Source organism: Callithrix jacchus, chromosome 4 (genome assembly GCF_049354715.1).
Source record: "Callithrix jacchus isolate 240 chromosome 4, calJac240_pri, whole genome shotgun sequence".
Lineage (NCBI taxonomy): Eukaryota > Metazoa > Chordata > Mammalia > Primates > Cebidae > Callithrix > Callithrix jacchus.
In genome coordinates this window covers 8,610,005-8,629,065 of record NC_133505.1, presented here as the reverse complement: position 1 = coordinate 8,629,065, position 19,061 = coordinate 8,610,005, and the positions used below count along the sequence as shown (strand labels likewise).

The 19,061-nt window shown below is 42.2% G+C and overlaps 1 long non-coding RNA gene across 14 annotated transcripts in view; it reads left to right on the top strand.

Annotated features, from left to right (window-relative positions):
- Positions 1 to 19,061, top strand: part of LOC103792230 (uncharacterized) — a 585,886-nt gene that overhangs the window by 404,561 nt on the left and 162,264 nt on the right. For 9 of the 14 annotated variants that reach the window (XR_013533642.1, XR_013533640.1, XR_013533639.1 and 6 more), the window contains one exon: positions 5,400 to 5,541. The exons of 2 other annotated variants lie outside the window; for them this stretch is intronic. This is a non-coding gene — a long non-coding RNA (uncharacterized LOC103792230). Of the gene's footprint in view, positions 1 to 5,399; positions 5,542 to 7,429; positions 7,470 to 19,061 lie in introns of all 14 variants that reach the window. 3 more of the 14 variants (XR_013533648.1, XR_013533647.1, XR_013533650.1) reach the window with 1 other exon arrangement.

The following is a 19,061-nucleotide window of genomic DNA, read 5'->3' as shown; positions in this document are numbered from 1 at the left end:
AGCGTTATATAGGAATCAGGAGGAATAAAGATGTAAAGGTAGCATGGATGAACTATTAGCACTTTCATACATACCATCTCATTTGAGGTTTACCAATAATGTGAGGGATGGTGAAGATGATTGATACGGTTTGGCTTTGTCCCCACCCAAATCTCATCTTGAACTGTAGCTCCCATAATTCCCACATGTTGTGGGAAGGACCAGTGGCAAATAATTGATTCACGGGGGCCGTTTCCTCTGTACTGTTCTCCTGGTAGTAAATATGTCTCATGAGATCTGATGGTTTTGTAAGGGGGTTCCCCTTTCCCTTGCTTCTCATTCTTTCTTTGCCTGCGGCCATGTAGGGCATCCTTTGCTCTTTCGTCATCTTCTGCCATGATTGTGAGGCGTCCCCAGCCATGTGGAACTGTGAGCCCATTAAACTTCTTTCCTTTGTAAATTACCCAGTTGTGGGTATGTCTTACTAGCAGTGTGAGAATGGACTAATTACAATGACTGTGACAATGACTATTACCATTGGACAGATAAAGAATTGCTCAGAGTAGCAGGTCACCTGGGCCCAAATAATAAGCAGCTTAGAGTGTTCCTGGATTACTCTGTTATATGTGGCTCTAAAAGGTTTTCTTATGTGTGCAGTCATATGGGTGTTAGTAAAACCAATACAAGTGTGGTCAATGGAATGATTATTTCTCATGCCTTCTATGATTTCTTGTGTGATTGGAACATAATGTTTCAGGATCAGGTTTATTACACCTTCCTTCTGTGAAATGTTTCCCAAATGGCAGTGACTTTACGGCAGAAATTGGCTCAGGAGAAGTTTTTTCTCATCTTCTGGAAGGTCCTACTAATGTCATAACTTAAAGGACAAGGATATATGAAAGTGATTCTATAATATTACCTCTAACCATTCTTCATTTCTTTTTTGTTTATTTTTGTTTTTGAGATGGAGTCTCGCTCTTGTCACCCAGACTAGAGTGCAATAGCGCAATCTCGGCTCACTGTAACCTCCGCCTCCCAGGTTCAAGTGATTCTCCTGCCTCAGCCTCCCAAGTAGCTGGGATTACAGACGTGTACCACCACGCCTGGCTAAGTTTTGTATTTTTAGTGGAGATGGCCTTCCACCACGTTGGCCAGGCTGATCTTGAACTCCTGACCTCAGATGATCCACCTTCCTTGGCCTCCCAAAATGCTGGGATTACAGGCATGAGCCACCATGCCCGGCTACCATTAAATTCTGAATGCATGCCACATATGCTTCTATTTGCTTACCTGCATTAACTTTTTCACTCTGCATAATACCCTTGTGAGGAAGGCATCCCTTTTATTTAAGTTTAAAAATGAAGAGGTAAAGGCAGAAGAAGATTCATAACTTGTCAAGTTCCCAAAGCTAGTGTGGGTTCAAATCCAGGCCCTCTGGCTCCACAGCCACTCTACAGTGCAGCTTTGCAGCCACGCTACAGTGGTACCAGTTACAGTCAGTACCTAACCACTTACTAACCAGTACTAATCAGTTATAGTTAGTAACCGGTTACCAGTACTAACCAGTTACAGTCCTTAATTAGATTAGAAAATACATTTATCTTGGCATGTAATAAAAACCTATAGTAAGTAATCAGTTACCAGTACTATCCAGTTACAGTCAGTAACTAACCAGTTACTAACCAGTACTAACCAGTTACTAACCAGTACTAACCAGTTACCGTTAGTAACAGGTAGCTCCCTAAGAACCTTGACCTTGGCTTTTGGTTGACTGACTTCCAAGCCTCTCATATTTTCTCATTAATTATAAGTAGTCCACAGTTTTCAGAACTGTAGTAAAATATAACACCAGGCATAGCAAGAGAGTAGATTTTAGTTACTTGGAACAGTTAGGAACAGCTCTCTGTGTACCTTTCCAGGAATTTAATGTTTTTGCTGGGCATAGTGACCCTAACTGTTTGCAGAAAGTGAGAGATTTTGTGTCTATATACATAGGTGTCCCTATGTCATCTTTGTCTTTAGCTTGGAGCACTCAGGATGGAAAAACAAATCTTGGGAAAGATGAAGAGTAGAACTAAAGGAAACACTACATAAGTCACAAAGGACTAGAGTTTCATGGCTATAATTTATAATGTCCACTGTCCTTGTGAAAATTACATGGGATAGTTTGTCTTTTTCTATTTGGGAATTTTTTTTTTTATATTTAAAAGTATCTTGTGTTTAGCGTTCTTTTAAGTGTAATGACTGGAGGGCTGAGATATACAAACTAGATGATTTTCATTCTGGTCTTTTTCTTTTTGTATTTGGGATAATTTAAATGCTTCTTTCTTCACTCACATGCTTATTCTACAGAAATTTACTGAACACCTAGTATATACCAGACTCTCTGCTAGACCCTGAGGATAAAAGATAGGTAAGATGCTGAATCTGTCCTCCAGGCATTTGGATTCTGGTGGTAGAAACGGACTGGTACCCAGTTGGTCCCTGCAGTTTGAGAAGTGCTGCACTACCAGAATCACAGAAGTTCTGTAAGGCCGCAGAGGAGGGAAGGAGTAATTGCTCCGGTGATTATGAACAGAAATTGGGCCAAAAGGGCTGGAAGGGCCCAGGAGACAAGGTGCTCAAATGCCTAGAATATGAAAAGGCCAGGATAAGCGTCTTGTCTCACAGCTAGGAACACTGATCACTGTAGCCAGCTTGGCTTACCTGAGAAGGAAGTGCCACCACTGAGAGTTTCCCCCGTCCATCTTCGTTTATTACCACGTGAAATTAGAGGATGACAGCAGTGGTGGCTGCTGCTGCTCTGTTTTCTTCTTCCTTTTCCTGGTTAACTTGATAGATTTGTGTTCGACATAGGCATTTTCCGCATGAGGTTTTATTTTTTCAACTTTTATTTTATTTGTATTTTTTTTCTTTTTTTTTTTTTTTTTGAGCTGGAGTCTTGCTGTGTTGCTCAGGATGGAGTGCAGTGGTGCAATCTCGGCTCACGGCAACCTCTGCCTCCCAGTTGAAGTGATTCTCCTGCCTCAGCCTTCTGAGTAGCTGTGATTGCAGGTGCACGCCACCGTGCCTGGCTAATTTTTGTATTTTTCATAGAGATGGGGTTTCACCATACTGGCCAGGCTGGTCTTGAACTCCGCATGTCAGGTGATTCGCCTGCCTTGGCCTCCCAAAGTGCTGGGATTACAGGTGTGAACCACTGCACCTGGCCTCAAAAATCTTTATTTTAAATATGGGTGTACATGTGCATGTTTGTTGCATGGTAATATTGCATAATGCTGAGGTTTGTGGTACAGATCTCATCACCCAGGTAGTGAGCAGGTACTCCTGCTCGGTAGGTAGTCTGACGTCCCCCATCCATATCAGGCTTTAACTACACTGAAAGAATGGGGAAAAAACTGAGCTGCCTACTATGACCCAATGGAATGGAAGGTTTTCTGCCATTTGCTTCTATGTCATTTTCGTATTTACTTTTTTCAGGAAATTCTATTTTCTGCCATTCCACTAGAGTATATATCTTTGATCACTACCTCTGTGCCCAAATCTCTGCTTCTCCTAACTTTTCCATGTGGCGACTTCCTCTGTTTGTTTAAATTTGCTCATTTAGAGTTTTAGGATGGCACGATGCTCATGTCTAAATAACTTACAAGTCCTGGGAAACTCATAAAAATGGTCTGACATGATGTTATATAGTTTGTGCCTATAAGAAACCTTGCAGATGGCTAAGAGAAGAATGAAGATGTTTTGACTTACCTTCTCCTCAATTAGGTTGTAGAGAATTCAGCATACTTGTCCATAATCATTAGGAAAATGAATGATCTTCCTATTGTAGATTACAAGTGCCACAAACTACAAAAGGACTGTAATTGACAAGAATCAACTGGTAGTGTTTTATTTACATTCTCCAAGGCAACCCACAGAAATGTAGTGCTCACCATATTTATTCAAAAAATATGTTTTTAAGTAAATAAAATTTCCTTGACACTGGTTACTATAGTTAAGCAACTTAATTCAAACTGCTGACTTTGTTTAGTAAATGATAGATGAAGCATGCTTTTGTAAGATAAAAGAACATGGTGCCAAAACTTTATATAAGCATGATGCCAAAAATGCGTGCGTGCGTGCGCGCGCACTCACACACACACACACACGCACACACGCCCGAATACGTTGCTCATAGTGTTTTCTAATTCAAGAAAACAGGAAAGTGATTTGGAAGTATTGTGATCAACTGTGTATTTATTCCAGGAAAATTTACATGAGGAGAAAATGCATTAATCTTGGCATATAATAAAAACCTACATTTTGTTATATAATTCATTTTGTGATTTACATTTCTATAGTTTATTCAATAAACCTAATAAACGTTGGCTAATGAGTGAATTTAGTTTCCTGAGTAAAAAATAGTAGATGAATGATCTGTCATTGTACAAAACTGCTGAATTGTGAATACGGTTTTTGTGTATTTTCTTCCCATCCTCCTCATCCCATCCATATGTCCTTCATTCTTACCCCAACCTCCGACAACCCGAGGTTAGAACGTTGAGGGACGAAATTGTCAGAAGTTTTAATATAATTGCATTCAGGATGAGAGTTCTGTTCAACACAAGTACATCGTTGGTTAATTTAGTAATTTCTAGAATTCTGCCCAGACTTGAAAATACTTTCAATACTCACTGCTGAATGTTGCTGTTCTCTGCATGTTTTTCTTCTTGGATTGAACTGGAGAGGATTTTGGTTTTTTAACACATTCCAGTGGGTATAAGTATATTGGCTAGTAAAGGTTCCCTTAATTGACCTGGTTTTAATAAAAAATGATCCAGTACTCCTGCCGCTAATTTTTCTCTTTTTTAAAACCATAGCTTAATAACGTGGTGTTATCTCTCACCCAAGTGAGAAATTCTGCCAATAGTGGTTTACGAAAGCAGCTTTCGGGGTTAGATTGGCAAGCGGCTAGGATTTTAACAAAACTGGATCCTCGTTTTTCTTTTAAACTACACATGGACAGTTTCATCAGTTAAGTTACCAAATTTATATTTTATATTCTATTCACATATCAGGACACATTTAGCCCAAACAAAGTCTTTTCAAATAAAAATTTCTTTTTGGATATTTTCTTCTACTGTGAGGACACATCGCTACCTTTCCCCAGTACATTTTCCGCTGCTCCCAGTACCTTGAGGATAGTGAACATTTAATTGTCAGTGAATGAATCCCTTTGTCATCGTGTCTCTATTAGTAGAGTGGAAATGCGTGCTGGAACAATAGCTGGTGGATGATCTGCATCAGGGAGGCCTGGGCTAGACTTCAAAAGCTGTTTCCCCATCCCGGCAAGGCAAAACATGTTCTTTCTGGGCTGGGAGGTCACAGCTCTGTTGCTGTTTAAGACTGCACCTCCTTTTTTGTCTCTTCCTCTCCAGGAGCTCTGGAGTCCAAGTGTGACTGCCAGGAGGACTCCGGCAAAGCCAGAGCCCAAGCATGTAGCGCTGCCCGTAGCCCGCCACACGCATGGAAAACCCAGAGGAAGTGTGTGAGGATCAGTGGGAAGAAGGGAGCCACCAGGTGAGCAAGCTCCTCAGCCTGGAGGCCAGCGCCACTGGGAAGAATCCCAGGCAGTTCTGTTTATTTGGCAAGTTCGGGCCATGACCTGAGCTTACACCAAATTACGTCAGAGCAAATTACTTTTTACCAGGCCATGTAAATGTCAGGTCCACTCCCTAGAGCTTTTGGGCTGAAGACAGATGATAATATCAAAGGCTGCTCTTTAGTTTCCAAATGCGGTTGGGGGAATTGTCTGTCTTCTTTCAGGCAAGGGTTAATTCCTAACTCCGCCCCTTTCCCCACCCCAGGTGAATTACTTTATTTCATGTTGAGATGAGCGTTACCTAGAGACTTTTTACATAGAACCAATTTACTTGACCATTGAGTTGTGGTTTTGTTATAACTGGATGGGCCTGTGGGTGTGTCTTCGTAAGAGGGGGCCAAGGCTGTGTTTCTTCTTTACAAATATAATTTTCACATTACGGTCTTTGGGTGCATATATTCTGAAGCATTCTCCTAGGTGAATTGAATCCGACTGTGGTTTTTTTTTTTGGCAGGGGGAAGCATTTAAGTAATTAAATTACTGGTTGAAGGCTTGTGCAAAGTTTGGTGCTATATTAGGATTTACTAGGGTTCCATTGTGATTCTAACTTCGGTTAAAATTTCTGCCCTTAGCCTTCCTTTCCATTTATGTTAAGTGTTTTACCATGTGGAGAGAAGGTATTTTAATGGTAGCAAAATATTACTTTAAAATGCTTTTAGCCAGGCAGGTGGCTCACGCCTGTAATTCCAGCACTGTGGAAGGCTGAGGCAGGAGGATTGCTTGAGCCCAGGAGTTCGAGACCACGCTGACCACCATGGTAAAACCCTGTCTCTACAAAAACTGCAGAAATGAGCCAGGCATGGTGGCGTGCACCTGTACTCTCAGCGACTCAGGAGGCTGAGGTGAGAGGATTGCTTGAGCTCAGGGAGGTCGAGGCTGCAGTGAGCCCTGCTGAACACAAAACACAACAGCGCCCGTTCTGCCCCACCTGAAATCCATATCGTGTATCAGAACACGGACTGTCATACCTGAAAGGACTCTTGGTGGGGCTTCTCCACCTCTTTACCACTGGCATTTGGGGGTGTATCATTCAGTATTGAGGGGAGCTGTCCAGTGCATTTTAGAATATATAGTAGCACCCCTGGCCTCTCCCTATTAGATGCCAGGAGTGTAATTCCCCTCCCCAGCTGTGGCAACCAGAAATGTACTGTAGGGGACAAGTTTGCCCCCAGTTGAAAACCATTATTCTAGGGATCGATTCAACAAAGGAAAAGAAGATAAATAGTAAAGATGTCATGTATGGAGCTTTTGTCTTCGTTTTTTTTGTTTGTTTGTTTATTTTGTTATATTACCCTGTGAATTTCCAAAGAAAGGCAGTAAGGTCTGCCACTAGAAATCCCATTTAGCCACCAGTTCTCTCTCCGTTATTGACTGGAGTTTAGTTTGGATTAATAAAACAATTGCAACTCACTCACAACAGGTATTGACTTAACGCTGGCGTCATGCGCTGCAGCTCTCCCAGGTGTTTATGTTAATCACACAGAACTTCCTATGAAGCGGCCATTCTGGTCACCGAGTGTTTTCACAGGGCTGGTTTGTTGGGGGGAAAAGGAAGGGGTGGTTGGAGAAAAAGACTCGGAAAGACTAATGCAAGACTTTAATAACTGAATGCATGAGTTGAATGGAGAAACACGCGCACCCCGCATTGTAATTCAGCAGTTTTATGAATGGGAGGTCAGATACATGATTTAAATACAGGTTTTATTGAATGCACTGTCTCTTACGGTACTGAACAAAGGTCTGGAATCCGGCATTCTTTCCGTATAGGATTGTAATCCATGCTCTGTGCTCTCACTCTCCTTGCAGATTTGCTTCTACCTCGGTCATAGAATGAGCTGCCAGACAGGTAGGACCGTGTCACTGCTGTGACTTCACATGACATGTCCGGTCGTCGTTATTTCAGATTTCCTTTTTTCCCTCTGTATTCTTCTCACATGAACATACACGCTTGCCAGGCGCATTCTGGCTTTTCTTATTTCTCTTTCTGATTTTGCCTCCCTCCTGCCCCTGTTTCCTTCCCTCTTCTCTGGCTGTACAAACCGTCAGGTGGCCTCGCTGGCATCGTCTTACCTCTTTTGAACTCTGATACCCAGGAACTTCCATTTATTATGCCTCGAGCACTCTCTTTCTTTAATACTATATCTCTCTGAGGGATAGTTAATGATCTTTGCAGCAAATGAAGGTGAACTGTAGCCACATGATTGTTAGAATGCAGCCAACTCTATGGAACAGATTGGGCTGAGCTTTGAACAGCTGGGGCTGGCAGAATGAGTCTTGACTTCTCTCGGAAGAGTTCCAGAACTGCCGAATCATCAAACTTGAAGGGGAAAGAGGGACGAGAAAGGTTATACTGATAGTGGTTCCTGCAGGTGCTTTCTGCTTTTGTGATCTGCCTTTTTTGATATTTTCGCTAGTTCGTGGATCTGGCAAAACACGGGCTAGTTGAACCCAAGAGCCGCCGTCACTGCCATGCACTGGACCTGCTTAGTGGCCGTGTTGGTGTTTGATTGTTCATTTGCAGGTACAGAACATGGGATAAGACGGAAGCTTTTGTTGTGAAAGCTCATGGCTCTTTACAGTCAACTAAAACTATGTGTAGTTTTGAGGAGAATTTTGATGTGCATTGTGCATGTAACCCTAATATAAATTTAATAATGGCTCTGTTGGTAATTTTGGACTATAGTGTGGTTTCCTGGTGAATATAATAAATGACAAGTAGGCGATGTCGGGCAGACAGCATAAACTGAAGGACCAGAGAGCTTGATCAATCCTTCAAAAATGTTGTGTTTGCCCATATGAGGAGTTGTATGTATGTGTACACATGCATGAGTGCGTGTGTGTTTAAATGACTTTCTGCCAGTATGTTAAAAATGTTTATATAAACGTTTAGTCAATTTTTCCAAAGAAACCAGAATGTGGCTTCACTGGAACTGCGGCCTGCCATGGTCAGTACCAGCTGTGGCTGAATAACAAGCACTTCATACCTCTCCTGGGTGGGCGGGGCAGGGGCTTTCGCATTCACCCCTAACCCCCACTGTTACCGCAGAGATTGACCTTTGCAGGAGAAGTTCAGGAGAAGAGGCAAGCTTTGGGACTGGGAAGTAATGGGTTTGAATCTCAGCTTCACAGGCAGCTTTATCAACTGGGGAAATTTTTTTTTTTTTTTTTTTTTTTTTTTGAGACGGAGTTTCGCTTTTGTTACCCAGGCTGGAGTGCAATGGCGTGATCTCAGCTCACCGCAACCTCGGCCTCCTGGGTTCAGGCAATTCTCCTGCTTCAGCCTCCTGAGTAGCTGGGTTTACAGGCACGCGCCACCATGCCCAGATAATTTTTTGTATTTTTAGTAGAGATGGGGTTTCACCATGTTGACCAGGATGATCTCAATATCTTGACCTCGTGATACACCCGCCTTGGCCTCCCAAAGTGCTGGGATTACAGGCTTGAGCCACCGCGCCCGGCCCTCAATTGGGGAAATGATATAACATCCTGAGCCTCAGTTTCCTCCTGAGTAGAATAAAAATATACTTTATACCTCTAGCGGTTGCTGGAAGGAATATTAAGTACAGTAGCTTATTTAAAATTTCTAAATCAGCTATGTACATGCACAATAGGATTGCTGTACACAGTTGCTGTTACTGCAGTTTTCAGTTGCTGTGCATCATAGGTGCGTTGATCCCAATCCTTAAGTGTACCGTTGACCGTGTTGTAAAATTTGATCAACACTTCGGTTACTCAGAGCAAAGGAGGAAACTTGTGCCTGGGCTTCCCGTATTTCTGGTTTCGTTCTACAATATAAAATATATAGTGTTTCTGTGGAAGAAATCCAGCAGAAGCTGATTTCTTAAGAGAGAAATCACACAATCTTAAGAGAGAAAAATAATTTAGTTCATGTGGCGTAGGTGCTTAGTTTCGTTCTGATGGGGTCAAGGCTTTGTAGTTTTGCATGTACACTCCTGAACTTTGTGCCCTACACCCGATCCCAGCCATTTTCGAAGTCAGGCTGACGGTAATCCTGTAGACTGAACGTGTGCTCAATCCTCATGGAAGGAAAAGTAGAAAAATGAAAGCATTACAGAAATTAATATATTTTCTTAGCAGTGGGCATTAAGTGTAGCTCTTGTTAGCTTGTAATGGTGCAGTGAAGGTTTGTCAGCATTTTGTGCACACAGATTTTTTTTTTTCTTTTGAGACAGAGTCTTGCTCTGTCACCCAGGCTGGAGAGCAGTGGCATGATCTCAGCTCACTGCAACCTTTGCCTCCTGGGTTCAAGCAATTCTGCTGCCTCAGCCTCCTGAGTAGCTGGGATTACAGATGCCAGCCACTGTACCAGGCTAATTTTTTTGTGCTTTTAGTAGAGACAGCGTTCGTTTTAAGGACTTTTTCCCTACATTATGGCATTCAGTTGGCATCATTTCTTTTTCTAATGTCTGACCTTGGACATCTATTAGAAAGTTTCAGTATGTCTTTGGATGCCACACCAGCTGGGGACAGGGACTACCTGGTTATTGTAGTCATGGTTTAGAAATACAGGTTTTTCCCTCCTATTTTTATGCTTCCTGCATTACGTGGGTTTCTTTTAGATGTGGATAGTTCACTTAGATGCATACTCTTCTCTGAAAATGGTAAAGGATAGCAGTGTAGTAGGTTCTTCTACTTCTGAAAGTGACTGGGAAACTTGCATCTTTCAATAAAATGCTTTTTAGAAGAAAGCAAGGTGGGTAGAAAATGTTAAGGCAGCTCGGGGACCAGTGGGAAAACATCGATGTTAAAGGTAGAAAGTGACTTGTGATGAGTTCGGTTATGGAGTTCAGAAATCCAGCCACGTTTGCAGGGATCCAGTTAAGTTTGCACATGTGACCTTCAGCCCACTCTGAGTGAGTGACCCTCAACGGGAGTAGAAGGTCCTGGAAGGGAAGATGTGAGAAGATAAAATATTGCTTTTAGAGCCTTAGGTTTTTGTTTGTTTTTTGACATTTTTATAAGTGGAGGAATAGGTGTACCTCTGGAACCTAAAATGGGGCTGAAATCCAGGTCTGGTTCCGGGTGCTAGCTCAGGGTCCCTTCCCATTCCTTCCTACTTCCCACTTGAGTGAAGGAGGTGAATAATAAAAGAGAAGTGTGACCTTTGTTAACCTCTTGTCCTAATCACCAAAAGTACTGTGACATGTTTAAGTCTAAGACAATATTTAGGTGGATCCCTTGAAACCGTCATTATTTCAAGGGTTTAAAAAAAAGACAGTTTCACGTAGTTCAAAGGAAAGCAACAGTTACATTTTTTGCTAAAACTTCTCTGGGTCCACCAACAAGATATATGAAGTGGTTTAAAAAAACACACAAGGCTGGGCAGAGTGGCTTGCGCCTATAATCCCAGCACTTTAGGAGGTAGAGGTGGGCAGATCACCTGACGTCAGGAGTTTGAGACCAGCCTGGTCAACGTGGGGATACCCCGTTTCTACTGAAAATACAAAAATTAGCAGGGTGTCATGGCATGTGCCCTGCATGGCATAATCCCAGCTACTTGGGAGTCTGAGACAGGAGAATCACTTGAACCCGGGAAGTGGAGTTTGTAGTGAGCCAAGATGGTACCACTGCACTCCAGCCTGAGCAACAGAGCAAGACTCTGTCTCAAAAATAATAATAATAATAATAATAATATAAAACCACCCAAGTTTGGGCATCTGATTGGTGGATTTTTTTCCTTTTGTAAATGCTTTTCTAACATACACAGTTATTTTCTGCTTTGGGTTTTCTTATAATCCGGCTTTCTTACTTTTTCTAAAATTGCAGTTACTACCTCAAATTTTGTAACAGAGGAGTAGAGGCAACAGAAAGGAGAGCCAAGTGTGGGGTGACTGAAGACCATGGAGTCTTTTCAGATCATTCACCTGGGAGCTCGCCTGGCAGTTGTGGGGTTCCAAAGATCCAAAATCAGGTGTTTTAACTTAACTGACTTGAATATTTACTTTGAAAATAAATGAATATAAAAAAGACAAAAAGTTATGCACATGGGCATGATTTATTGAAACCTGTTCTTAGGGTAGATTGAACCTTGTTGAAACTTGTGAAATTTGCTCAAATAGTCACTTTTCCTCTTTTGTTTTTTCCCTAGGTCAGAATGATTTCATGAATATTGTGATAGTTTGAGCAAAGAGCAAATTTGCTTAGTCAAGAATCATTAAAAGCCTCTAAGAAAGCCAAGAGGTGGTGAAATCAGTGATCCCCTGATGGCCATGGGTGTGTGTGTGTGTGTGTGCACGCGCGCACATGCACGTGATGCATCTGGGGTTGGCTCAGAGTGAAAGGGACAGATGCTTCCTTCGCCTGCTTGTTTCCTGGGTTTCAAAGCCCCTAGTTCATTGTTTTATTTTAAGGTCCAATGCCTTCTTCATCCGTCAGTGAGGGTGTGGAGAGCCTGCAGGCGTGTGCCTACCTCTGTAACTTGCTATTCCTTGCGTAATATCAAGTGGAAGTGCAAAGCACCACAAACTGCTCTGAGCAGAGCCCACTTCCCTTCACCCACGGAGAGCGTGAAACAGTTACACCAACATCAATCAAGGAAAACCCACAAGCTGGGCTCACACGGTTGAAGCAGGTGCGTGAGCGAGCCTTCTGTGACAGGCACACGTGATTGAGGTGTACCTCGGCGTCTTGCCCACAGATGTCAGTTACGATGACTGCGTGGCGCTGTGCCTGCTCCCCGCAGAGCCGAGCCTGTCATGCTTGTGGGACGCAGCGGGTGCAGCTCTTGGCAGCTCAGTGGGGTGAGCAGGTCAGATAGCTCTGAAGTAGGCTTCTTTGCTGTTAACTCACTTGTTTAATGCGAGGAGAAGAATCTGGGAGAAGTAGTGTTTTATTTTCTTTCTGTGGTGCTTTGCAGTGCGAACATTCCTTGGATTACTCCTTTAAAATAGTGAACAAGAGACTGGGGATGATGGCTTAGGTTTATAATACCTGCTCTTTGAGAGGCTGAGGCAGGAGGATCATTTGAGCACAGGAGTTCAAGTTCAGCCTGGCTAACATGGGGAGACACCACCTCTAAAAGAATTTCTTTTTCCTTTGTTTTTTGAGACAGAGTTTTGCTTTTGTTGCCCAGGCAGCAGTGCAATGGCACTGTCTCTGTTTGCTACAACCTCTGCCTTCCAGGGTTCAAGTGATCTCCTGCCTCAGCCTCCCGAGTAGGTGGGATTACAGGAATGTGTCACCATGCCTGGCTAATTTTCTATTTTTAGTAGAGACGGGCTTTCTCCATGTTGGTCAGGCTGGTGTTGAACTCCTGTCCTCAGGTGATCCGTCCACCTCAGCCTCCAAAGTGCTAGGATTACGGGCATGAGCCATCGTGCCTGGCTGGATTTTTTTTTTTTTTGATTCACTGGGCGTGGTGGTGTCCACCTCTACTCCCAGCTACTTGGAGGTGGAGGTGGAAGGATCACTTAAGCCTGGGGGGTTGAAGCTGCAGAGAGCTGTGGTTGTGCCAGCGCACTCCAACCTGGGCAGCAGACTGAGACCCTGTCTAAATAATAAAGAAGATAAAATAGAACACAAGAAAACATTAGTGTTAATTGATTTGCTAAGCCTAAGGGGGAAAAGTAAGGTCTTGAATCTCTGTATGCATGTGTGCATATGTGTGTATGCATGCGTGCATATGTGTGTGTGTATGTGTGCATGTGTGTGTGCATGTATGTGTGCATGTGTGCATATGTATGTGTGGATGTCTGTATGTATTGTGCATGTGTGTGTATATGTATGTGCATGTCTGTATGTATGTGTATATGTGCATGTGTGCATGTCTGTATGTGTGCATGTGTGTGCATGTCTGTATGTGTGTGTGCATGTGTGTGCATGTGCATGTCTGTATGTATGTGTGCATGTGTGTGCATGTGCATGTCTGTATGTATGTATGTGTGCCTGTGTGTATGCATATATAAATATATGCATATCGATATATGCATATGTAGAATAGATGTATGTGTACACACATATATGTAAATGCAAATATGTATGTGCATACGTTCACACAGATAACAATTTAAAGTAAAACTCAAATGGGCCATGAGATACTGAATGTATCTAGGACCTTTAAAAATATCTGCTAATAAGGTAAAGGGGCTAGTAAAAAAAAATGCATATTTCATCCTGAGTTGAACCACCCTTATATATATTTAGCTTTAGAAAATTTTCACAAAATTTTTGATCAATCTTAATTTAAAACCTAATAGACAGTTAATGCTAATACTTCAATACACTGTGTTTTGTAAAAAGTGGCCAGTCTCTCAAGGCTACTCGTACCTGCTGTTGGTGATAGGTGTGTACTTGGAGCTGTCACTTCACAATCTTACGCATATTATTTATATTTAAATATGTGAAACAATCACCCTTGCTTTAGGCATTGTAAATGAAGACAGTTTTAAACTGTTAAACGGACTCAGTTGGAGAATAATTACAAAAACCGATATTACTGTGGGTAAAGGAAAAAACGTCCTATTTTGGGGAAAATTTTTTATATACTCTCTAAGGGTTATTTCACAATATGTCAAATCAAAAGCCACAAAATACGCTCACTCGGTTTCAGCAGGGCAGCTTCCAGGCATGTTTTTTTTTTTTTTTTGAGACGGAGTTTCGCTCTTGTTACCCAGGCTGGAGTGCAATGGCGCCATCTCGGCTCACCGCAACCTCCGCCTCCTGGTTTCAGGCAATTCTCCTGCCTCAGCCTCCTGAGTAGCTGGGATTACAGGCACATGCCACCATGCCCAGCTAATTTTTTGTATCTTTAGTAGAGACGGGGTTTCACCATGATGACCAGGATGGTCTCGATCTCTTGACCTTGTGATCCACCCGCCTCAGCTTCCCAAAGTGCTGGAATTACAGGCTTGAGCCACCGCGCCCAGCCCCCAGGCACGTTTTTTTCTCAGAGTGTGATCAAATGTGTAAAAAATTTAGTTACAAGAATGCTTGGTCACAAATGCATTTATTTCCCATATATTTTGCTAGAAATGTCTAAACAATATTACAGTGGTCAAATAAATTATAGTAGAAATATGCAATAAACTACCAAGTGAGGCATTAAGGAGTGGTGTAGATTTCTCTAAGACCCTATTTTTTTTTAAACTAACAAATTCATGTTCCAGGCATTCATGGATGTGCACATGTATTGGAAATAGTTTGTGAGATTTATATAAACCTAAAAGTTGTTACGGCTGTGTGATTACAGAATAATTAAATGACTTTATTTCACCTATTGTTAATAATTTTCTAATATTCATCTGTATTACCTGAATATTAAATACAGATAATGGCAAACATAGAAATACCATTTTGGGAGTATACACGTAAGTTACTTAGAGATATTTGTGAAGACAAGGAAGGGAAAGAGGTTTCTTTCTTTTGTTGTCTTTCTTTTTCTTTTTTAGACGCTGGCTTAGCAGAAAGTGTTAAAGATCAGTGATTGATTAATTAGTTCAGCAAATATTTGTGTGCCTCCTTGTGCCAGGCACTGGACAAGGTTCTGGTCACGTTGCTATGTACTTTTCACATGAAGAATTGCTGAATCTGTTCTGTTTGATATTCTGCATCAGTGGGCTTTATCATAGAGAGGCAGTAATATGAATATGAAAGTACTCTAACATGGGCTTGTAAAAAGTATGATGTTAGGGCTGGGCATGGTGGCTCATGCCTGTAATCCCAGCACTTTGGGAGGCTAAGGTGAGTGGATATCCTGAGGTCAGGAGTTCAAGACCAGCCTGACCAATATGGTGAAATCCTGTCCCTAACAAAAATACAGAAATTAGTTAGACATGGTGGTAGACACCTGTAATCTCAGCTACTTGAGAGGCTGAGGCAGAAGAATCGCTTGAACCCAGGAGGCAGAGGTTGCAGTGAGCCGAGTTCATGCCATTGCATTCTAGCCTAGGTGACAAGAGTGAAACTCCATCTGAAAAAAACAAATATGTCAGACTGACATTTTGCTTCATATTTTTACATATGTATTTTATCTACTTTATGCTGCTTCACATATTCAATGTGTGAAGCTTTTTCTATACTGTAGATAGTTGACACCATGAATTGTGTGGAAAGTGAAAGCAGAAACTGTAAAGACTTTCTGTCATTAATGAAAACTTGAAAGGACACTAAAAAGCTTATTTACAAGTGCTTTGAAAAATCTGATTTCTCCGTATTTTATGAGGCCTTGACTTTGAAACTTCACCTTGCTTGAGTGTGCTGTAGGTGTCCTTTGGGGAGTTAGAACAGGATGACTTCAGTGTCCACCCGCTTGGAATGTTGAGAGTCTGAGGATGTAAATAGGTTTCAATTTGGGATGTCCGACCGGAAGAGGGTCAGGGTTCAGGCTAATGTGGAGAGGCTCACTGAAGTGTTCAAATGCTTCTCTGAGGCCCTAAGAGTCTACCCAAAGGATAGTTTTCTCCTGATGTCCAGCCTCTTTCTCATGAAAATGATCTCAGAAGTTTAACCCTTCAAATGACCTCTTCACATGGTTCTCATACTGGTGTGAGTAGGAAAAAAAAAAATTCTGGGCTGGGCCGGTGGCTCAGACCTGTAATCCCAGCACTTTGGGAGGCAGAGGCGGGCGGATCAGGAGGTCAGGAGATCGAGACCATCCTGGCTAACACAGTGAAATCCTGGCTCTACTAAAAGTACAAAAATTAGCTGGATGTGGTGGTGTGCACCTGTTGTCCCAGCTACTCGGGAGGCTGAGGCAGGGGAATCACTTGAACCTGGGAGCAGAGGTTGCAGTGAGCTGAGATCATGCCACTGTACTCCAGCCTGGTGTCAGAGAGAGCTGTCTCAAAAAAAAAAAAAAAAATTCCAGCTGGAACCATCAAGGGTTCCAGAGTGAAGAGAATTCTTAGAGTTTTAAAACTCTGAAATTTTTTTCATGAGTTATAAAAATAGCAAAGATTCTTGAGAGGACGGTTTGCTTTTTGGGTCACTGCCAATGTGCCATAGGTGCTTTTCGTGTGTGTGAGTGTGTGTGTGTGTGAGAGAGTGTGAGTGTGTGTGAGTGTGAGTGAGTGTGTGAGTGTGTGTGTGTGAGTGTGTGTGTGTCTTTCTGTGTCTGTGTCTGTCTGTGTTTGTATCTGTCTCTCTGCCTGTCTTTGGGATGGTTATGGCTTCTTGAACTTGGTTCGTTCTTTCCTATTGGTGAAGGGAAGAAGTTAAGCTTTGGATTCGGCTCTATTTCCATTGTCCATTGAATTGGGAGAGTTAGCCCTTCAGTTACTCTATTGCTCTTTTGCTATGATTTTGTGGGAAAATTGTCATTTTCACTTCCCCCTTCTCTCCATCCTTTCCTCTTGTTAAAACAGACATGGTGCCTTTAACACATTGCCTTGGGATATTTTGAAGTAGAAAGGGAGCAAAAAGAGATTTAGTTCTTCCTGAGACAAGCTCTGAGTAGTAAAATCAATAATTCGAGAAATCACTTGCCCTTTTAAAAAAAAAAAGACTTGTAAATAGAACAAGATTGAGAAAAACACGTCTTTAGGCAGGCTGATCTAATCACACACGGAAGGCAGCCTGCTTTCCTACTTGCTGGATCACTTCCACTATAGATTCTCACGGGGGACAATATCTTCAGTACAGTATTTAGAAACATTTGTTGAATCCTACTGTCTGACTTTGGCAAGTCCCAAGGAAAAAAAGAGTATGTCTTGGACTGCTTGAGCCTTCCCGGGAGGATATTGGAGTTTTCCCAGAGAGGCTGGCTTCACGCTGTGGGAACACTGGTTTGGTAGATAACACCGTTAGAATTTATATTTTCAGAAGGCATGGAGTTGTCTTCAGATTTTTGGAGTGAACACAGCTGATCCTCTGTGTCTTGGGGTCCAAAGAAACTCAAGAGTACAAGCTAGCCTTTCTTTATACTGAGTAGTCATTCTCTCTGCAAGGGACCCTAACTTGTAACCCACTGATCCTGTGTCACAGCAGCAGACGGAGTTTACCAGCACCACCAAGTCTAGTGAGTGCATCAGAAGAGAAAATGTGGGTGCCAGAAATATGAGTAGCTAAAAGATAGGACATGATAGGGTGAAAGGTCTATTGGCTGATGGCGCCTTCTCCCAGGGAATGTGGAAGCGTCAACATTTGGCAAAATCCTAAACTAATTTTTTAAAAATGGAATCATCCCATGGCATTGACTGAGTGATTGAAATTTGCAGTGGGAAATAAAGATGAAATATTTAGAAAGTATGTTACAGCCCCTTTGCGTAAGAGTATATGCTAAAATAAAAGTGTATCCTCACGAGGAATGTAAGTGAAACACATTCTTTCAGTGTAATTTTTTCAGCATGTATCTGGCATTAAGTAGTTCTTTAAAAATCTTATGCAAGGGCCTGTCTCACAGCCCTATTCCGTTCGTGGCTTAAATGTGAAGTAGGTGTATCTGAAGGGTTCTTTTGCTCTATCGTTATAATGTTGAAAAGTTAGTTATTTCACCTATAGCTTTTCATCTCTAGAATGGGGATAACAGAATCAACCTCAGAGTTTTTTTCTTTTAAATTATCTTCTAACTTTTAAGTAGTTTTAGATTAGCAGGAGTGTTGTTGCAGAAACAGAGTGTGCGTCCCTTGCCTGGTTTCTTTTACAGTTACCTTATTACAGATGCTTGTCAAACAAAAATACAACGTTGGGAATTTCCTTTTAAGTAACTCCACAGGTGTGGGCTTTTTTTGGCTGTTTATGTTTCACTAGTTCTTCCCTAATATCTTTTTTCTGTTCCCAGGACATACTGGATCTCACCTTGCATGTCGTAATCATGTCTCTTTAGATTCCTCTGAACTATGAGGGTTTTTCAGCCTTTCCTTGTTTTGAGCTTAACAGTTTTGAGGCCTGCTAGTCAGATATTTTGTAGAACATCCTGCAGCTGGGATTTCTCTGATGTTTTTCTCATGACTGGACTTGTTTATGGCTTTTTTTGTTTGTTTGTTTGTTTTTTGAGATGGAGTTTCGCTCTTGTTACCCAGGCTGGAGTGCAATGGCGCGATCTCGGCTCACCGCAACCTCCGCCTCCTGGGTTCAGGCAATTCTCCTGCCTCAGCCTCCTGAGTAGCTGGGATTACAGGCACAAGCCACCATGCCCAGCTAATTTTTTGTATCTTTTTAATAGAGATGGGGTTTCACCATGTTGACCAGGATGGTCTCGATCTCTTGACCTCATGATCCACCCGCCTTGGCCTCCGAAAGTGCTGGGATTATAGGCGTGAGCCACCGCACCCAGACTGTTTACGAGTTTTTGACAGAAAGACCACAGAGGTGAGGCATCATTCTCCGCCATCATAGCAAGGGCACCTATAATCACCATGACATATCACTGTAGATGTTGACCTTGATCACCTGGCTGAGGTCATGATACCAAGTCTCTTCACTGCAAACTAGTCTTCCTTCCACTTCTTCCCATACTGCACTCTTTGGAATGAAATCACTA